The 15,548-nt window shown below is 36.9% G+C and overlaps 1 pseudogene; it reads right to left on the bottom strand.

Annotated features, from left to right (window-relative positions):
• Nucleotides 1-335: 335 nt before the first annotated feature.
• Nucleotides 336-935, bottom strand: LOC110104784 (annotated as a pseudogene).
• Nucleotides 936-15,548: the final 14,613 nt, after the last annotated feature.

The following is a 15,548-nucleotide window of genomic DNA, read 5'->3' as shown; positions in this document are numbered from 1 at the left end:
GGGAGGAGTATCCAGAATATTAAAAAATATCCTCTCTAAATATTTAATATATTTTTTTAGGGTAGGCATTTGCCCACCCTGAGTATATGAGGGATCAGCCCATGGCAGCCTAAAACCAATCAGAATAACCAAAACTATTTCAAAGAAATCTTAAAATAAAGGAGAAAATATTAAATGTAACATGAAATGATAATTAATATCTAATAATATTTTAATATTAAAAATTCTGAAACGTACAAGTACAATCTGAAGCCAGATAAGAAAATATTAAATGTAATTCAAAAGGGCAAGAAATCATTTCAGTTCAAGACTTGCATGTATTTTTGAAAAATTGGCTAATTCAAGGATTTGCCTTTAATTGACAAACATTCAATCTCATCCTTCTTCTTGATAGCATAACTGTTGGAAGAGTTGTATTAATCAATTCACCAGCAAGACATTCAGATTATCTTGATATTTCAAAAAGCACTCTGACGGGTACTTGTTGTGAGAAGATATATTGATTGATTAACCCATCTGAGAGGGAAAATATCATCAGCCTGAAGCCTAACAACACCAGCAGATCCAATTCTTGTAGCATCCTCACATGGGCCACTATTAATGAATTCATCTACAATGATATGAATTGGATTTGTATCAATAAGGAGATGAATGATGTCCATAGCATATTTAACAATGCGAACAACCTTCAGTTTCTTCCCATTATTGCGGCCATGCATCATCAAAGAATTTGTCAACCTTTTAACAATTGGACATTGTGCTTTCTTGAACCTTTTTACAGAGTACCATCCTATAGTGTGTGGAAGATAACTATCATGGTTCGAAGGACTCGCCGCAATATAGTCGGCTACTGACATGTAAGAAACCTCCACTTCTTTTGAGGACCAACGATTGAAAAGCTTAACATCTGTGACAGGAGAAGCACCAGCTGCCATGATTTCTATTTCGAGGTTCGATGCTGCTCGATTTCTCGAGGCACAGAGGAGCGTTGTGAGCGACTGTGGGAAGAAGATTGGGAAAAGGTGCAACATTAAGCTAGGAGGAGAACAAAGAGAGAGGTTATACATTCATAGAAAAAATTTGACGAGAATTTTTTTATAAGTGTGAAGAGGGTAGTTGTTCAATTGTTAAATAGAGACAGATGCCCAAAGCCAATAACAAGCCAAAACATAAAAATAGAAATAACTATATTTGAGTATTTTTTTTTTTATTTAGGAGGTAAACTAAACGTGAGGTGTGAAATGATAATTGGAATAAGAGACATAAATAGAAAGAGATAAGTATGGTATGGCATATCAATATTTAAAATTTTAATTTAAATTTGAAACACAAAATTTTTTTAGGTGCCAAGAGGGTAACTGTTCAGCTACTAATTAGAACATTAAATACGGACGTATGGCTCGAATACGAATAACTAGTCAAAACATAAAAATAGAAATAACTATATTTGAGGAATTTTCTATAACTAAATTTCATTTTTTTTCAACCCAAAATGAAATCCCACTACAAGCAACCAAATGAGCCAGCCTATGAAAACTTAGAAATCATAATATTAATATGAAAAATGAAGCTGAACAATTAAATCTTAGGTAGGGTTAGGCTGCGTAGACAGCTGCTTTGGGAAAATATAGAAGAGAAACTTTGCAGGTTGTCCTCATGACGAAACGAGACTCTACAAACATGAGAAGTTACGGCTCTATGAACGTCACATGCCACCGATAGTGGATGTTCTTGCTGAGCTTATGAATTGCTGCAGCTTGCTATTTCTGTCAGAAACATGTTCGTATGCTGGCAATGCTATCAGGCTGATCAGTAAATCATGGGAATTGAAATAGAGAATGTAGTTATCTGCTAACGCCGCTCATCTTGGTCTATTTTTTAGGAGTTTTTAAAACCAACCAAGTGGCCTTGAGTTCGAATCTTACGTATGTGATGTGTGTGTGAGTTCTTCTTAAAAGTTCAAAATCATAAAAAAAATCAATATTGGTTAATGTGAAACTCCAACTCTAGTAGTATTGCTTTTATAGTGTTATGAGTTAGATAATACTCCTTGTTTCTTTGACAGATTTGAAGCAGGTAGCTGGCCACAGATCATACGTGACACATAGCACTTTAGGAGGATATGAGAACACTTGTGCAATTTTTGAAACAAAATTAGTCATAATTAAATTTACTTTTTAAAATAAAACAAATCTAATTTTATATTCATATTCCCTAATTTTTTTGTAAGACATTTATTTCACCTTTTATTTAGGAGGTAAGCCAAATGTGAAATGTGAAATGGTAATTGGAATAAAAGCCATAGTTTTTTTAGCATTCGAGTGCTTTAGTCATATAAAGAGATTCTCTGCTGGGGTTTTGGCATTTGAGTTCCCTCCCATGTAGGGGCTTCTCGCTCATGGCCGTCGCTGATTTTCTCCTCTAATCTCTTCTTCCCCCTCTCTTTCTCTCCCTTTTCCTGGAGCCTCCTCTGAGGCCCCTCTCGACTGGAAAAATCGCCTAGCTAGCATTACGCAAGTGTCTACTGAATTTTCTAATACCCTCTCCTTTGTCCCCAACCATAATGCCACAACCCTCTTTACTAATGAACAATTCACTATGGGAGCTCCGGAGTGGTTTCTTTCTTTGGTGGGATACCCGATCAAAAAAAGACTCTATTATGAAGCTTTACTTACGGCGATCAAAAAAGCTTGGCAGCTAAAAGGTTCATTGTCTCTCCTTACCATGGATGAAGGGTTTTTCCTACTCAATTTCAACACCCGGGAGGACTTTGAGTTTTCTTGGTCGGGCGATCCCTGGTTTTTCTTTGGTAAACCGTTCATCTTACATAAATGGACACCAGATTTTGTGTCCAAGCTTGAAGAATTCCCCTCCATTCCCCTGTGGGTGAAAATTATGAATCTTCCCCTCTCCATTTAAACTCCCGAATGTATCTCCAACATAGCAAGTTGCATTGGTATTCCGTTGGCTGTCGATACCCTAACTGCCGCAAAAAGCAGGTTGACCTTCACGAGGGTTTGCATTCATGTAACGAGTTCTTCCCCTCTACCTAATGAAATCTTTTACTATGTGGATGGAAAAGTTTCTCATCTTAAGTTATTATATGACTGGAAGCCTGAGGCTTATTCTCACTGTGGGTCAATCATGCATTCTCCCTCCCTCTGCCCCTTTGATTTAGCTCCTAAAATTCCAAATAATGCTCGACCTCGGGGTAGAAGCGCTACCCGTAAGCCACGACCCACGGCTCCTCCTCAGATAACTATTCTAAAACCACCTATAGCTACGAATCCTCCATAACCCCCACATAACCCGATTGTGCAGCCTAACATTCTTCTGCCCAATCTAAACTCCCTTTCCTTTGATTCCATTTCTGACTCTATTCCTATCTCTCCCAGGTCCAATGTAATTAGCACCAGCAATAAATTTTCTGCTTTGCCGGTCCATACAGAGCAGTACCAGAATGACTTGGGACCAATTACTGTGAACCAACCTCCTATTCTACCCAACCCCCTCTGTCTTACATTCCCCCTCTCACTTCCACCCCATCTCTTCCTCCCCTGCCAAGTTCTCCCAACTCCACCTATCAAGCCTCTCTACTTTTTGCCTCCCTGATGACTTCCTCCTCTAGCCCGACTATTCTTCAAGTCCAGGAATCTATCAACCCAGGAAACTCTTCAAAATCGCTCTAGTCTAAAAACCCTTTGTTTACCTCTAATAAAAGTCCCGCCACTTCGCAAACCCAATCCTCTAGTCTCCCTCAATCCAAAAATGCAAGAGCCAAAATTGCCAAAAATGTAACCCCCTCAAACTCTAAACATTAATGATCCTCCCTAACCTTGCAGCTTGGAATATTCGTGGCTTTAATAGTCCTAAAAAAGTCTATAGGTGTAAACAACTTGTCAATTCTTACAACCTTGAACTTATAATTTGGGGGATTTTAATAAGCTGATTTTTAGTGCTGGAGTTCACGAGCTTTCCTATGTCGGGCATTTCTATACTTGGTTTAACCAACGGGTAGACAACCCTATCCACAATAAACTTGGAAGAATTCTGATAAATGACAGTTGGCTGGCTTCATTTCCTAACTCTTACTATAGAGTTGGGGAACCTCTTTGTTCGGATCACTAACTTATCATGCTTTGCTCCACGGTTACCTCCTCCAACAAACATAGGTTCATGTTTTGCAATTATTGGACCTTGAAGCATGAATTCTGGGATATGTTCAATCTCATCCTTCTTGACAGCGTAATTGTTGGAAGAACCCTTTGCTACATTAATTAATTCATCAGCAAGACATTCAGAAATTATATTGATATTTCAAAAAGCACTCTGACGGGCACCTGTTGTAAGAAGATATATTAATTGATTAACCCGTCTGAGAGGGGAAATATCAATAGCCTGAGCCTAACAACACCAGTAGATCCAATTCTTATAGCATCCTCACGTGGGCCACTATTAATGACAGCATCTAAAACGATTTGAATTGGATTTGTATCAATAAGGAGATGAATGATGTCCATAGTATGTTTAACAATACGAACAACCTTCAGTTTCTTCTTATTATTCCGACCATGCATCATCAAAGAATTTGTCAACCTTTCAACAATTGGACACTGTGCTTTCCTGAACCTTTTTAGAGAGTACGTTTAATTAAATCAAAATGAGTAGAAGGGGCGGCAATGTTTATCATAGGATAGGAGCTCCGGAAGAAAGGTAATTATGAATATTTTTTATTTTATGTTTGTGTTTTAAATTTGATGTTTAGAGGCTCTTTCAAATTATTTTGGAGATAGATTTAGATAATAAATAATTTAACCTACTGTCCGACCATCCGTTCCCGCCTCGCCCATGAGAGCTCACCGAGTCGGGTCGTGATACTAGTTGTTGGTTGCTGATTATTAAAATAAACTACAAAATTATTAATTAATTAAGTTATGAATATAAGATGTTTTAAGAAATTATTAAAATCCGTCAGAAATTCCATAGGAAAACCCGCTGGAAAGTCCACCGAAAAATTTGTCTGAAAATTAATCGGAAATATTTTAGCGTAATCCGCCGGAAAGCCGCTTGAAAAGTCGCCGGAAAAATAGCCCGCCGAAAATCCGCCAAAAATTCCATCGATAATAAATAATTTTCTTGTAGTGTTGCCTTTTCAGTTTCCTCCCTGGCTGCTTTCCCGTGACTGCCTCTTCCCGGTTCCTGTGTTGCCTACTCGGTTTCCTCCCTGCTATTTTCCCGTGGCTGCCTCTACCCGGGTTATGTGCTGTCCCTTTAGTTATTGTTTTGTGTTAACTGTTGTCCTTCCTCTTCCCCTTACTTGATTGATTTGGTTGGAGGTGGAAGTTGGCTGTTTGGCTCCCCTTTCTCTCCTATAAATATGAGGTGTTTTTATCTTGAGAAGACCCTTGATTAACTTGAGATAAGTTGCTAACATCAAATTATTTCTCATTCATTTCCTCCCCTCGTGTTGAAGAATTTCCATCATTTAGCCAATCTCCTTGCCGCACAACAGTATCCCTAGCAAGGTGAGCTAACTCAACACTGGTGATAACGGATATATGCACATCTACTAGATGCACCACAACTTCCTCATTACCTTGTCTGAAGCCACGTACATCATATGAAGTACCTAGCTCACTTGAGTCACCACCCCCTCCGGAAGCTACAGAAGCCTCAACCGATAACTCCACAACATCAACATAAGTAGGACTAGCTCTAAAGTTAATGGAACATTTATTGGCATTCATAGAACTAGAAACTATGTTAGTGCAATGAATAGCTAAACATGCCACATACTCGCCAACATAAACATAATCATTCAAGGATAAGACAGAAGCCAACGAACTACCAGCAACCAAATAAAGACAAACATCATTCTCGACAACAACATCAGTAGGACCCAGATTTAGAGTCAAATCCTTGTCAACACAAGAAACAATATTACCCAAATCCAGAGCTAAATCATTAACACCACCATGCGTAAAATAGGGCCAACATGGGCCAAAGTCACAAGTTCAGACGAACCATTCTCAACCAAAGTCATAGGCCCAATGCCACCTTCATTGCCCGAAGAAACATTACCAACCTCATTCCCAAATACATAATTATCCAACTTGCAACTAACATTAACAGTAGGAGCATAATGAGGATGTAAGATGCTACATTCTAATTTTGAGTGACCTAAGGATTTACAGTGAGAACAGTATGGGGGAAAGTCATTGAAAATTATCGATTGAATGTAACCCAAACTTTATCATGAAATTTTTTAGTAACGTCTAACTCAACAAGGACCAGCATAGGGGTGTCAATATTTGACAAGACCTGAAAATTCGACCCAAAAATTCAGGGTTAGGGTCAACCAGGACCCGAAATGGGTCAGGTTCGGATTCAGCAAATCGGGTTCGGGTTGACCCAATAACAAAAAATTGACACAAAAATCAAAGATTGACCCTTTTTTGACTCAAAAACTATATATATATATATATATATATATAAGATTTTATCAAGTTGTATTTGAGCTAATTATTGAGTTAAACATGATCAAACACCAACGAGGAACTTATTTGATAATCCTAATGTACATACTATTACTGACTTCCAATTATACAGGAGAATCAGAGGAAGGAGGAGAAAGATGAAAGAAAATGAAATACAATGTCAAGTGGAGCGATGAGGCTAATTATGATAATGCGCTTCTATTTGATCTGTCTTGAATAACCAATTTTTTGATCTCTTACATGATTCTTACTTAATGGCAACATGAAGGTTACTGTTGAAGACATAGAAGCTTACATATTGAATAGGATTCATCATGATGATCCAATGAAGGATTTTTTTTACTAGTTAGTTCTTTAATGAAGATTATGGTCAGGTTAAATGTGTTGCCAATCGGTTAGTTTGGGGTACATGATTTTGACATATTTGTTAAACGAGTAAAAACTAGGCTAAATAGATTCAAAGCTGGTTGATTTTCGGTTGGACTTGAACCCAACCCAAAAATCCATTTTGATTCATTTGTAATTTTTTTATTATTGTGGAAGAAATAAAAAGCATCATACTTATAAATATAAAAAATCTATGTAAAAATTAAGCATTTTCTTAAAGAAATTTAATAAAAAACTAAGATTATTATTTACAAAAAGATCAAAATTTTATTTTAAAAAAATTATTTGCCAATATAAGTTAATTGAGTTAAACACAAGCCATGTTGACAAATAGACAAAATATAATTCAAATGTTTGAGTGAAAAGAATCAAAATAGAAAATGTCATCAACAGGCGGAAAAGTTATAAAAACAATTATAAAGCTCCACTCACTTAAGTAATTAGTAATTTTTGTCCTCTTCCCTCCACTACCATGCCGAGTGCTCATGCTAATGCTTTTATTCTTGTTATTGTTATTGATAATTCTGTTGGGAATGCTGTGTATGGTTTAGATAATTTTGATATTACTGTTAGGCTTGTTGCTTTTCCTATTCCTAATGAGGTGGAAAATGATGTCGTGTGTAATGAAAATATCTCTGTTGTGAACATTTCTGCTTTTCATGTTCCTATATGGTGGGTATTGATGCCTTGTGTCATAGAACTATCTCTGCTGTGAAAGTTGATCCTTCTTATGTTGTTGACATTGGGGATGTTGCGGGTCATGGTGGTGTGAGCATTGATCCCTTGATTGCTGCTCTTGATGATGATGTTGAGGTTGGTGTGCCTTTGACTAGTGAGGGCATGGATGCAAATAACTGTATAATGCATCTAATATCTATCCCTATTACCTTTTCTGCTTTAGTGGATAATGTTGTTGATGTTCTTTTTGGTGGCTATTATCCATCATTACCTATAGACATTGTGCCTATTGGGTATGGGGATGTTGTTGACTCTTCTGTTGAGATTTTTGATGAATCTCCTGTGCCACTGCCAAAACCAAGACTTTTTTATTATTAATGCGTAGGGCCTATACTAAGAAATAAAAAAAATAGTTACTAAGAAATAAATTTCAATTATTAAATTATAATGATAGATTCACATCAATTATCCAGATTTTGAATTTTATATATATTTATTGTACATATTAAATTATATACTTTTAAAATTTCAAAGATCTTTGATATAATTTATTATCATGTCCAACAACTCGGATAACTAGTTTGCAAGTTCATGAGCTCGTGACCAAATATTGAGTGGGTTCCGCATTGGTGAGTTATCTCCTCCTCCGAATCATACAATTCCAACCCTCTGAATTGCTCCGCTGCTTCATCCGAGTCAGATGCTTCAAGGCCCGGTGTGCCCCTCGCTTGATTTCGCATTCCGTCCGGTCCACGCCTGCCATTCGGAACATTCGTCGTCACCATTGTCCGCTGCGGGACATTGCGTTCCAGACGAGGGTAGATTGTTCGCAAATCCTGTCTCACCTTGTTCTGAAAACGATGGACATCTGCGGCTACTTCCTCCAGGCGTTGCGCGAATCGGTGTTGTTCTGCCCACAGGGCTTCAAGGCTTTGTTCATCTCCGGGAGCCACCGGCCGTCAGCTGCTCTTTGAGGATCCTGTACAGATTGAACTTAGCAAACAGTGAGTGTAATAGAACAGGGAAGGAAGCTAAACTTCTGTAATTTTGTATTCAAGACTAAGTTCTAATTCTTCTTCCTATCACATATATCCTTCTGTAATACCCGCCTATACTAGAAATAGGATAAACAGAAAATGCTATATTTGAGTAACAACTAACTAAAAATAGGAAATAAGTGGCAGAAAGATAAACGTAGCAGGATAGTGGAGCACATTCCGTAATAATCGAACATGTGCGGGTAAGGTGTTCCTTCACCCCTGGTTTCTAAAGATGCTCCGCATCAGCATCGCTGTACCTTCCCTTCTTAGACAACCTCCCCATCTTCACCTGAGCATATTTAGACAAGCTCTCAGCTGTAGGTGGCTGCCACCTTACTTGTTTTCTCTGCTGATCCAATTCATCCCATCCTCCAAAACTCGGCCGCTCTGAATCCTTCCCCCTGAAATCATCTGAGCCGTTCTCTGCTGCAACCCATGACTGATAGGCTGCCTTTCTCTAGTTCTTAACGCTGCTTTCATCCTGCTCTTCCTTTCTGTAATCAGTTGAAGAGGTGGAAAATGGCTTCCTCCTGATCCTAGAGCTAGTCCTTGGTTCTTCCTTCGCATCAGCATTCATTAGTAAGTTGGATAACATATGTGTAGTTAGGAAGGTGATAAGGGATTGTCTGTTTCATACCATTGTTTTGAGTTAAGTAATCTTGTAGCTCATCATTTATATTAGTAGAGAATGGGACATCAATAGTAGAATTTTTAATAGGTTTAATGAACTTGATTGAAAGACCACAATATAACTTCTCCAAGTATTAGATAGTTGAATTATGCGAAGCCAAAATAATTATTCGAAAACTTTTTGAATAACCTTGTTCCTTGTGGAAATGAAGTTATTAGAGTAACGATTAGAGTAGTAATCAGATATTTGAGAAATATCCAACCAAGATCAAGAACTATGGCATATTGCTCCGTTATCAGAGTAGGACTAGCTACCATAATATGTACAAGGAGTACATGGACACCACATTAAACGGCGCAGTCGAACATATGTACAATGAAATGGCTTCTCGTCATCGTGTTCTCTTCCCATGCATTCAAATCATCAAGACTGCAACTATTCCCTCGAAGCTCTGCAAACGCGAAAGTACCAAACAATTCCATGACTCAAAGATCAATTTCCTGGCCTCTTGTGTTCAAGAAGGTTAGGCCACCATCCAGGAAGCTCAAGACTACCTTGAAGGCATCCAGGCCCAATCTCTTCATGTAAAACAAGTCATCATTGGTTTTTTTGCATGAAGTTTACTATTACTAGGTTATGCTTGAGCCTTAATTTTATTGGATTTGGCTAATATTGTTACCTCTCCAAACTTGGCAAACTTATCTGCTTTGTTTTATTGTTTTTGAATCACTTTGCTGTAGTTTAAATGTTTGATTTTGGAACCATAAATTGTTGCATGTTTTTCATTATTTCTTTTATATGGATCGAATCAATCAGGGGCGGAACCAGCCATAATTTTCAGGGGGGGCAAACATATAAGTAACTGTTCACATAAATGTCGGGGGTCCAAGGGGGCAGCGCCTCCTGGCGGGGTTCGACCTGCCCGGTCAGGTCGCGGGGTCAAGGGGCAGCGCCCCTGCAGGGGTTTCCGGGGGCGGCGCCCCCAGAACCTTTGCTGTAGTTTGAATGTTTGGTATTGGAACCATGAATTAACCATGAATTGGTGCATGTTTTTTTACTGTTTCTTTTATATGGAATATTGAAAATTTTTACTGCACTTTTGGTTGGCAGAAGAGTTATTGGAAAAAAACAGTAGAGCTTGATTATAGGGAGAGATTACATTCACAAGAAACTGCAGACTTTTTTTTTAACATGTAATTATGATTATTTTTTTTTACATTCTTGATTAGTATTATTTGATCATTATTTTATAGTAACATCTGGGAGAGGAATTACGTTCATAAGAAACGACAGAGTTTTTTTTTACATGTTATTTCTTTTTTAATTTTTACATTCTCGATTAGTATTATTTGATCATTATTTTATTGTAATTATCTTATATATATTAAATTGATGAGCATACATGGTAAAATTTTATGCATTTGAATTTGAATTTGCAGCAGGAAGATTACATCACCTGTATCACTGTCCTTTTCACAAGTTCTTTTTTGTATGTATATATTTATTTTCAGCTACTTTATTTTTGAATTGTGAGACATACATATATTTGGTAAAACAAGCCTTCATTTGTAAGTAAAGATTTTTGTATAATAAAGATTTTTTTTTTCTTTCTAAAAATATATATTGAATTTTTTAATTTAAAAACGTTGATTATCATTCTTTAATTTGAAATTTTCAATTATCATAAATATTATAAGAATTTTCAGTTATTATATATATTTAAAATAAAAATTCAATGGTTAAATATTTGTTTGACATAACTTTAATTGAGTTTTTAACAGCAGATCTGATTATTCCTCATTTTAGTAGTAAACTCTCTTGTTCACTAAATTATTCTTTTTTTGATACACAATCGTAATTTTTATTTGCCCATTATTTTTTTTTACTTACAAAAAAACGAAGACTTTTTTTTTGAAATTTGTTTATATTAATTATTCATTTTAAAATATTTCGTTATTTTTATAATTTGAAATTATGAAAATTACATTAAGCATTGATTTTTTAAATTCTATTGTATATAAACTATATACTTGTAAAATTTCAAAGATCTCTAATGTAATTACTATCATGACCAACAACTATGATAACTACTTTTCAAGTTCATGAGCTCATGACCAAATATTGAGTGGGTTCAAATTGGTCACAAAAATAATCCGACAAAAATATAATAAGCACCTAGCCAACCCATTTAAGAAAAAAGATTAAAAATCACAACTTGAAACCAAATTCGGGCCCGGCTTTACCCAACACAAAAAATTATATAAATCTTAAATGGTTATTTAAGTATCACAATAAAAAATATAAAGTCAAATAATTAATCATTATTATATCTGACTCAAATCTTATAGCGATTGATTTTAATTAAAAATTTGTGTTTAAATTTTAAATATTGATATGTAAAATCATACTTGTCTCTTTCCATTTATGGCTCTTATTCTTTTTTTTTTTTTTTTGGGGGGGAATTTTTGGGGCATAGCCAGTATCATTGATGTAAAAAAATTACAAGTAAGAAAATAGAAAAGCATCTAAAATGCTCAGGACAAAAACGAGCACCAGGTGAACAAGAGAAAAAGGAAGAAAAGGGTGCCCACATGCATGCACAATGGACTCAGGCAAATCCCACCGGATTAAGATGATGTCCCTGGTTGCCATGAGGCCATCCAAGGGACATCCAGCTTCAAAGAGCATGCATCATTGTCCATTCCAAAATCGACGAGCAAAAAAGGCGGTAACAGCTGCAAAGCAACAGATATCTCTTGTATCTTCAGAAAATAGCAGCAAATCCGTCGACTAAGATAACAGACGTATGATATCATGAAAATCCTTCCAGGCCTTAATTTTGTATGTAAATGCTTTCTTGATTTTCCTCAAAATAGTAACTTTGCATTCAAAAATGGAGCCAAATATCCTATCATTCCTTGCTCTCCAAATGTGGTAAAAAACAACACTTATAGTAAGCTTATAAAAGTTGATCCAACTGGAATTATAGCCTTGCTCCATAATTCTATCATATACCTGATAGAGGTTGGGTCGGAGGAGGAGGGAACCCAGCCACGGGAGGAAGGATTTATTTGATGACATCAAATGTAAAACAACAGTAAAAAAATAAATGCCCATGGGTTTCAAGTTCAGAATTGCAGAAAGAACAAAATCTGCAAGTAAAAATCCCTTTACGGGCAAGAACATCAGAAGCTTTGAGGCCTCCCTTAAATGCCAGCCACGCATTCACCGAAAATCTGAGAGCATATTTTTTATGCCAAACAAATTTATCCCAGTTAACCCGAGGAATATCAGAAAAGTATTTGCATCTGGAAATCCTTAAATTTAGGATTAATACCCTCCAGCCAAAGGCAGCCAGCATTTTGTTCAGCAATAAGAAATGTATTAATATAAAGGCAGAGGTTATGACAAAGTCCTTGGGGACATTCCAGCAACCATGATAAATAATATCCCTGACTTGCCAAGAGGAAAAATGAGAAATGTAGTAAATGGGGTCAACGTTCTTGGAATTTAGCCAGTCAATAATCGAGGAACCCCCACATCAAGAATCCCATATTAAAGATAAAGGGCTATTAGGATGTACAATAAACCCAACACAATTTTTAACTCTCTCAGCCACATTGCATAAAAACTTCCAGTGGGGAGAAGCTTGCTTATCAGTAGGTTTCCCAAACGATTTATACTTTCACCGTCACCAATCAAACAAGAGATTATTAGAACCCAAAAATCTTCAAATAAGAGAACAAGAAAAAGCAAAGTAAACCGAATCCAGAGCTGGGATTCCAAGGTCGCCTTTCACTTTTGGTGTGCAAATTTCCTTCCTACTTATAGTATGAAGCTTTTTTAGAGAGGTGTTTGCATAGAATAGGAACCTTGAACACATCCTATTTATTATTTTGCAGTAATTTTTGGGAATAATTGCGCCTCTTATCCAATAAGCCAAGGTGTTACTAATGGTGAATTTAATGAATTGTATTATCCCGGCCATGGATAATGTTTTGGCTTTCCAACCATAAAATTTTTGAGATTTTTTGAATAAGCGGGAGAAAATCAGATTGCCTTAGCTTTCTATAGAAAATAGGGATGCCTAAATATTTAATAGGCGTGGTAGCTTGCTCGATTTGAAGAATATTACAAATATTAGTAGTGAGGTAGCAGTTTTTTAGAATAAAATTGCACTTTTGCTTGGATTAACATGTAGCCCATATAGACAAGCAAATTGGTGAAGGATGATCTTCAGGTTAACAACATTGCTAATAGAAACCTTCCCAAATGCAAGGAGGTCAAGAAGGAATTCCCTGAACACTGTATTAAAAGCTTTAGTAATATCAAACTTAGTACAAAGTACCTTTCTTTAAAGCTCTTGTTGAAATCCCCCAAAAGTTCAGAAGCAAGTAAAATATTATCAGAAATCATCCTCTTATGAATGAACCCCCCTTGGCTAGGCTGAATAATAATATATGGCATAACCCCCTTCATCTTGTTGGCAATGATCTTGGCTATAACTTTGTAAATGACATTGCATAGATATATAGATCTGAAGTCTTTAATTGAAGAAGCAAAAGGTGTTTTGGAATTAAGGCGATAGCAGTAGCCTTGGCTTGTCTAGGCAAAGAGGCATTAGAGAAGAAAGCTGTAATAGCTTGAAAAATTTGGGGTCCTATGAGGTGCCATGTAGCCTTATAAAAAGCAAAGGTGAACCTATCCGGACCTGGAGCAGAGGAATTAGAGCCCGAGAAGATGACATGTTTGATCTCATCCATTGTAATTGGGGCAATCAAAGAAGGAATTATGTGGGAAGGGACAGTTCCTCTCGAGGTGATGCTAACAGAGGTGGCAACATTTAGTGGCTTAGTGTTAAAGAGACTTTGGTAATGCTAATGAAAGCATTAGAAATATCTGAGTGAGAGGTCAGGCTGCCACTATCAGTGATAATTTCTTTGATATTGTTGTAACTGTGTTTGATATTAATTTTCAAATACAAAAATTTCAAATCGTCCTCCCCGTGCATAAGCCACTTAGCTTTTGCCCTTTAAATTGCCCAACTAGCCATAGAGGATTGGCAGGAGATGATCTTAAGATTGGTATGGTGGAGATCTGTAGTCGGTTGAATATTATGGGGATTATTATGCACCCTAGTAATAAGAGAGCATTGATCAGCAAGAAGAAAGTCCATCTCAGCCTTCAACACATTGGAATTGCCCCATCTTTTGCCTTTAAGGTGGTTCTTGAGAATTTTAAGATTCTGATAGAAGGAATAGAGAGGGCTAACTTTAGGGCTATGAGCAAAGGAATCCATAAAAATATCCAGAATTCATGCTGGGAGGTCCAATAATTCTTAAACATAAACCTATGTTTGTTGGAGGAGGTAACCGTGGAGCAAAAAATGATAGGTTAGTGATCCGAACAAAGAGGTTACCCAACTCTTTAGTAAGAGTTAGGAAATGAAGCCAGCCAACTGTCATTTATCAGATTTTTGTCAAGTTTATTATGGATAGGGTTGTCTACCCGTTGGTTAAACCAAGTATAGAAATGCCTGACAGAGGTAAGGTCGTGAACTACAGTATTAAAGATCAGCATATTAAAATCCCCCAAATTATAAGCAGTGAGTGGGTTACCACCCACTTTTTCATTTGGGAATCTACAACAGTTGAAGTCACCAAGAATAGCCCAAGGCCCAGAAATATTATCAGAAATGCCTCTTATTTGATTCCAGAGAACTTGTCTTTCAACAAAAGAGTTAGAAGGGCACACCATAGTTACATCACAAATAGGAGAGTTAGCATAGACAATAGTGCCATGAATCAATTGGCTAGTGATAGTCAAAGGAGTAAAGCTAACAACTACAGAGTTCTATTTGATCCAAATACGCCCCGGGGAAGAGAGCGCAAAATTGTCATAAGCACCCTGTGAGGGGAAAATTTTGTGGGAAGCAAGAAACCCGGGGTCTTTAGCAGAGGAGGGGGAAGTTTTTGCTTGCAAAAGGAAGATAGGTCAAGGTTGTAAGAATTGACAAGTTGTTTACAACTATAGACTTTTTCGGGACTATTAAAGCCACGAATATTCCAAGCTGCAAGGTTAGGGAGGATCATTAATGTTTAGAGTTTGAGGGGGTTGCGTTATTTTGGCTCTTGTGTTTTTGGATTGAAGGAGACTAGAGGATTGGGTTTACGAGGAGGCCTGGGTTGATAGATTCCTGGACTTGAAGAATAGTCGGGCTGGAGGAGGAAGTCATCAGGGAGGAAAAAAGTAGAGAGGATTGATAGGTGGAGTTGGGAGAACTTGGCAGGGGAGGAAGAGATGGGGTGGAAGTGA

Source organism: Dendrobium catenatum, unplaced genomic scaffold (assembly GCF_001605985.2).
Source record: "Dendrobium catenatum unplaced genomic scaffold, ASM160598v2 fragScaff_scaffold_1470, whole genome shotgun sequence".
Classification (NCBI taxonomy): domain Eukaryota; kingdom Viridiplantae; phylum Streptophyta; class Magnoliopsida; order Asparagales; family Orchidaceae; genus Dendrobium; species Dendrobium catenatum.
Note: the sequence above shows the minus strand (reverse complement) of the source record. Positions and strands in the feature narration are given on the sequence as shown.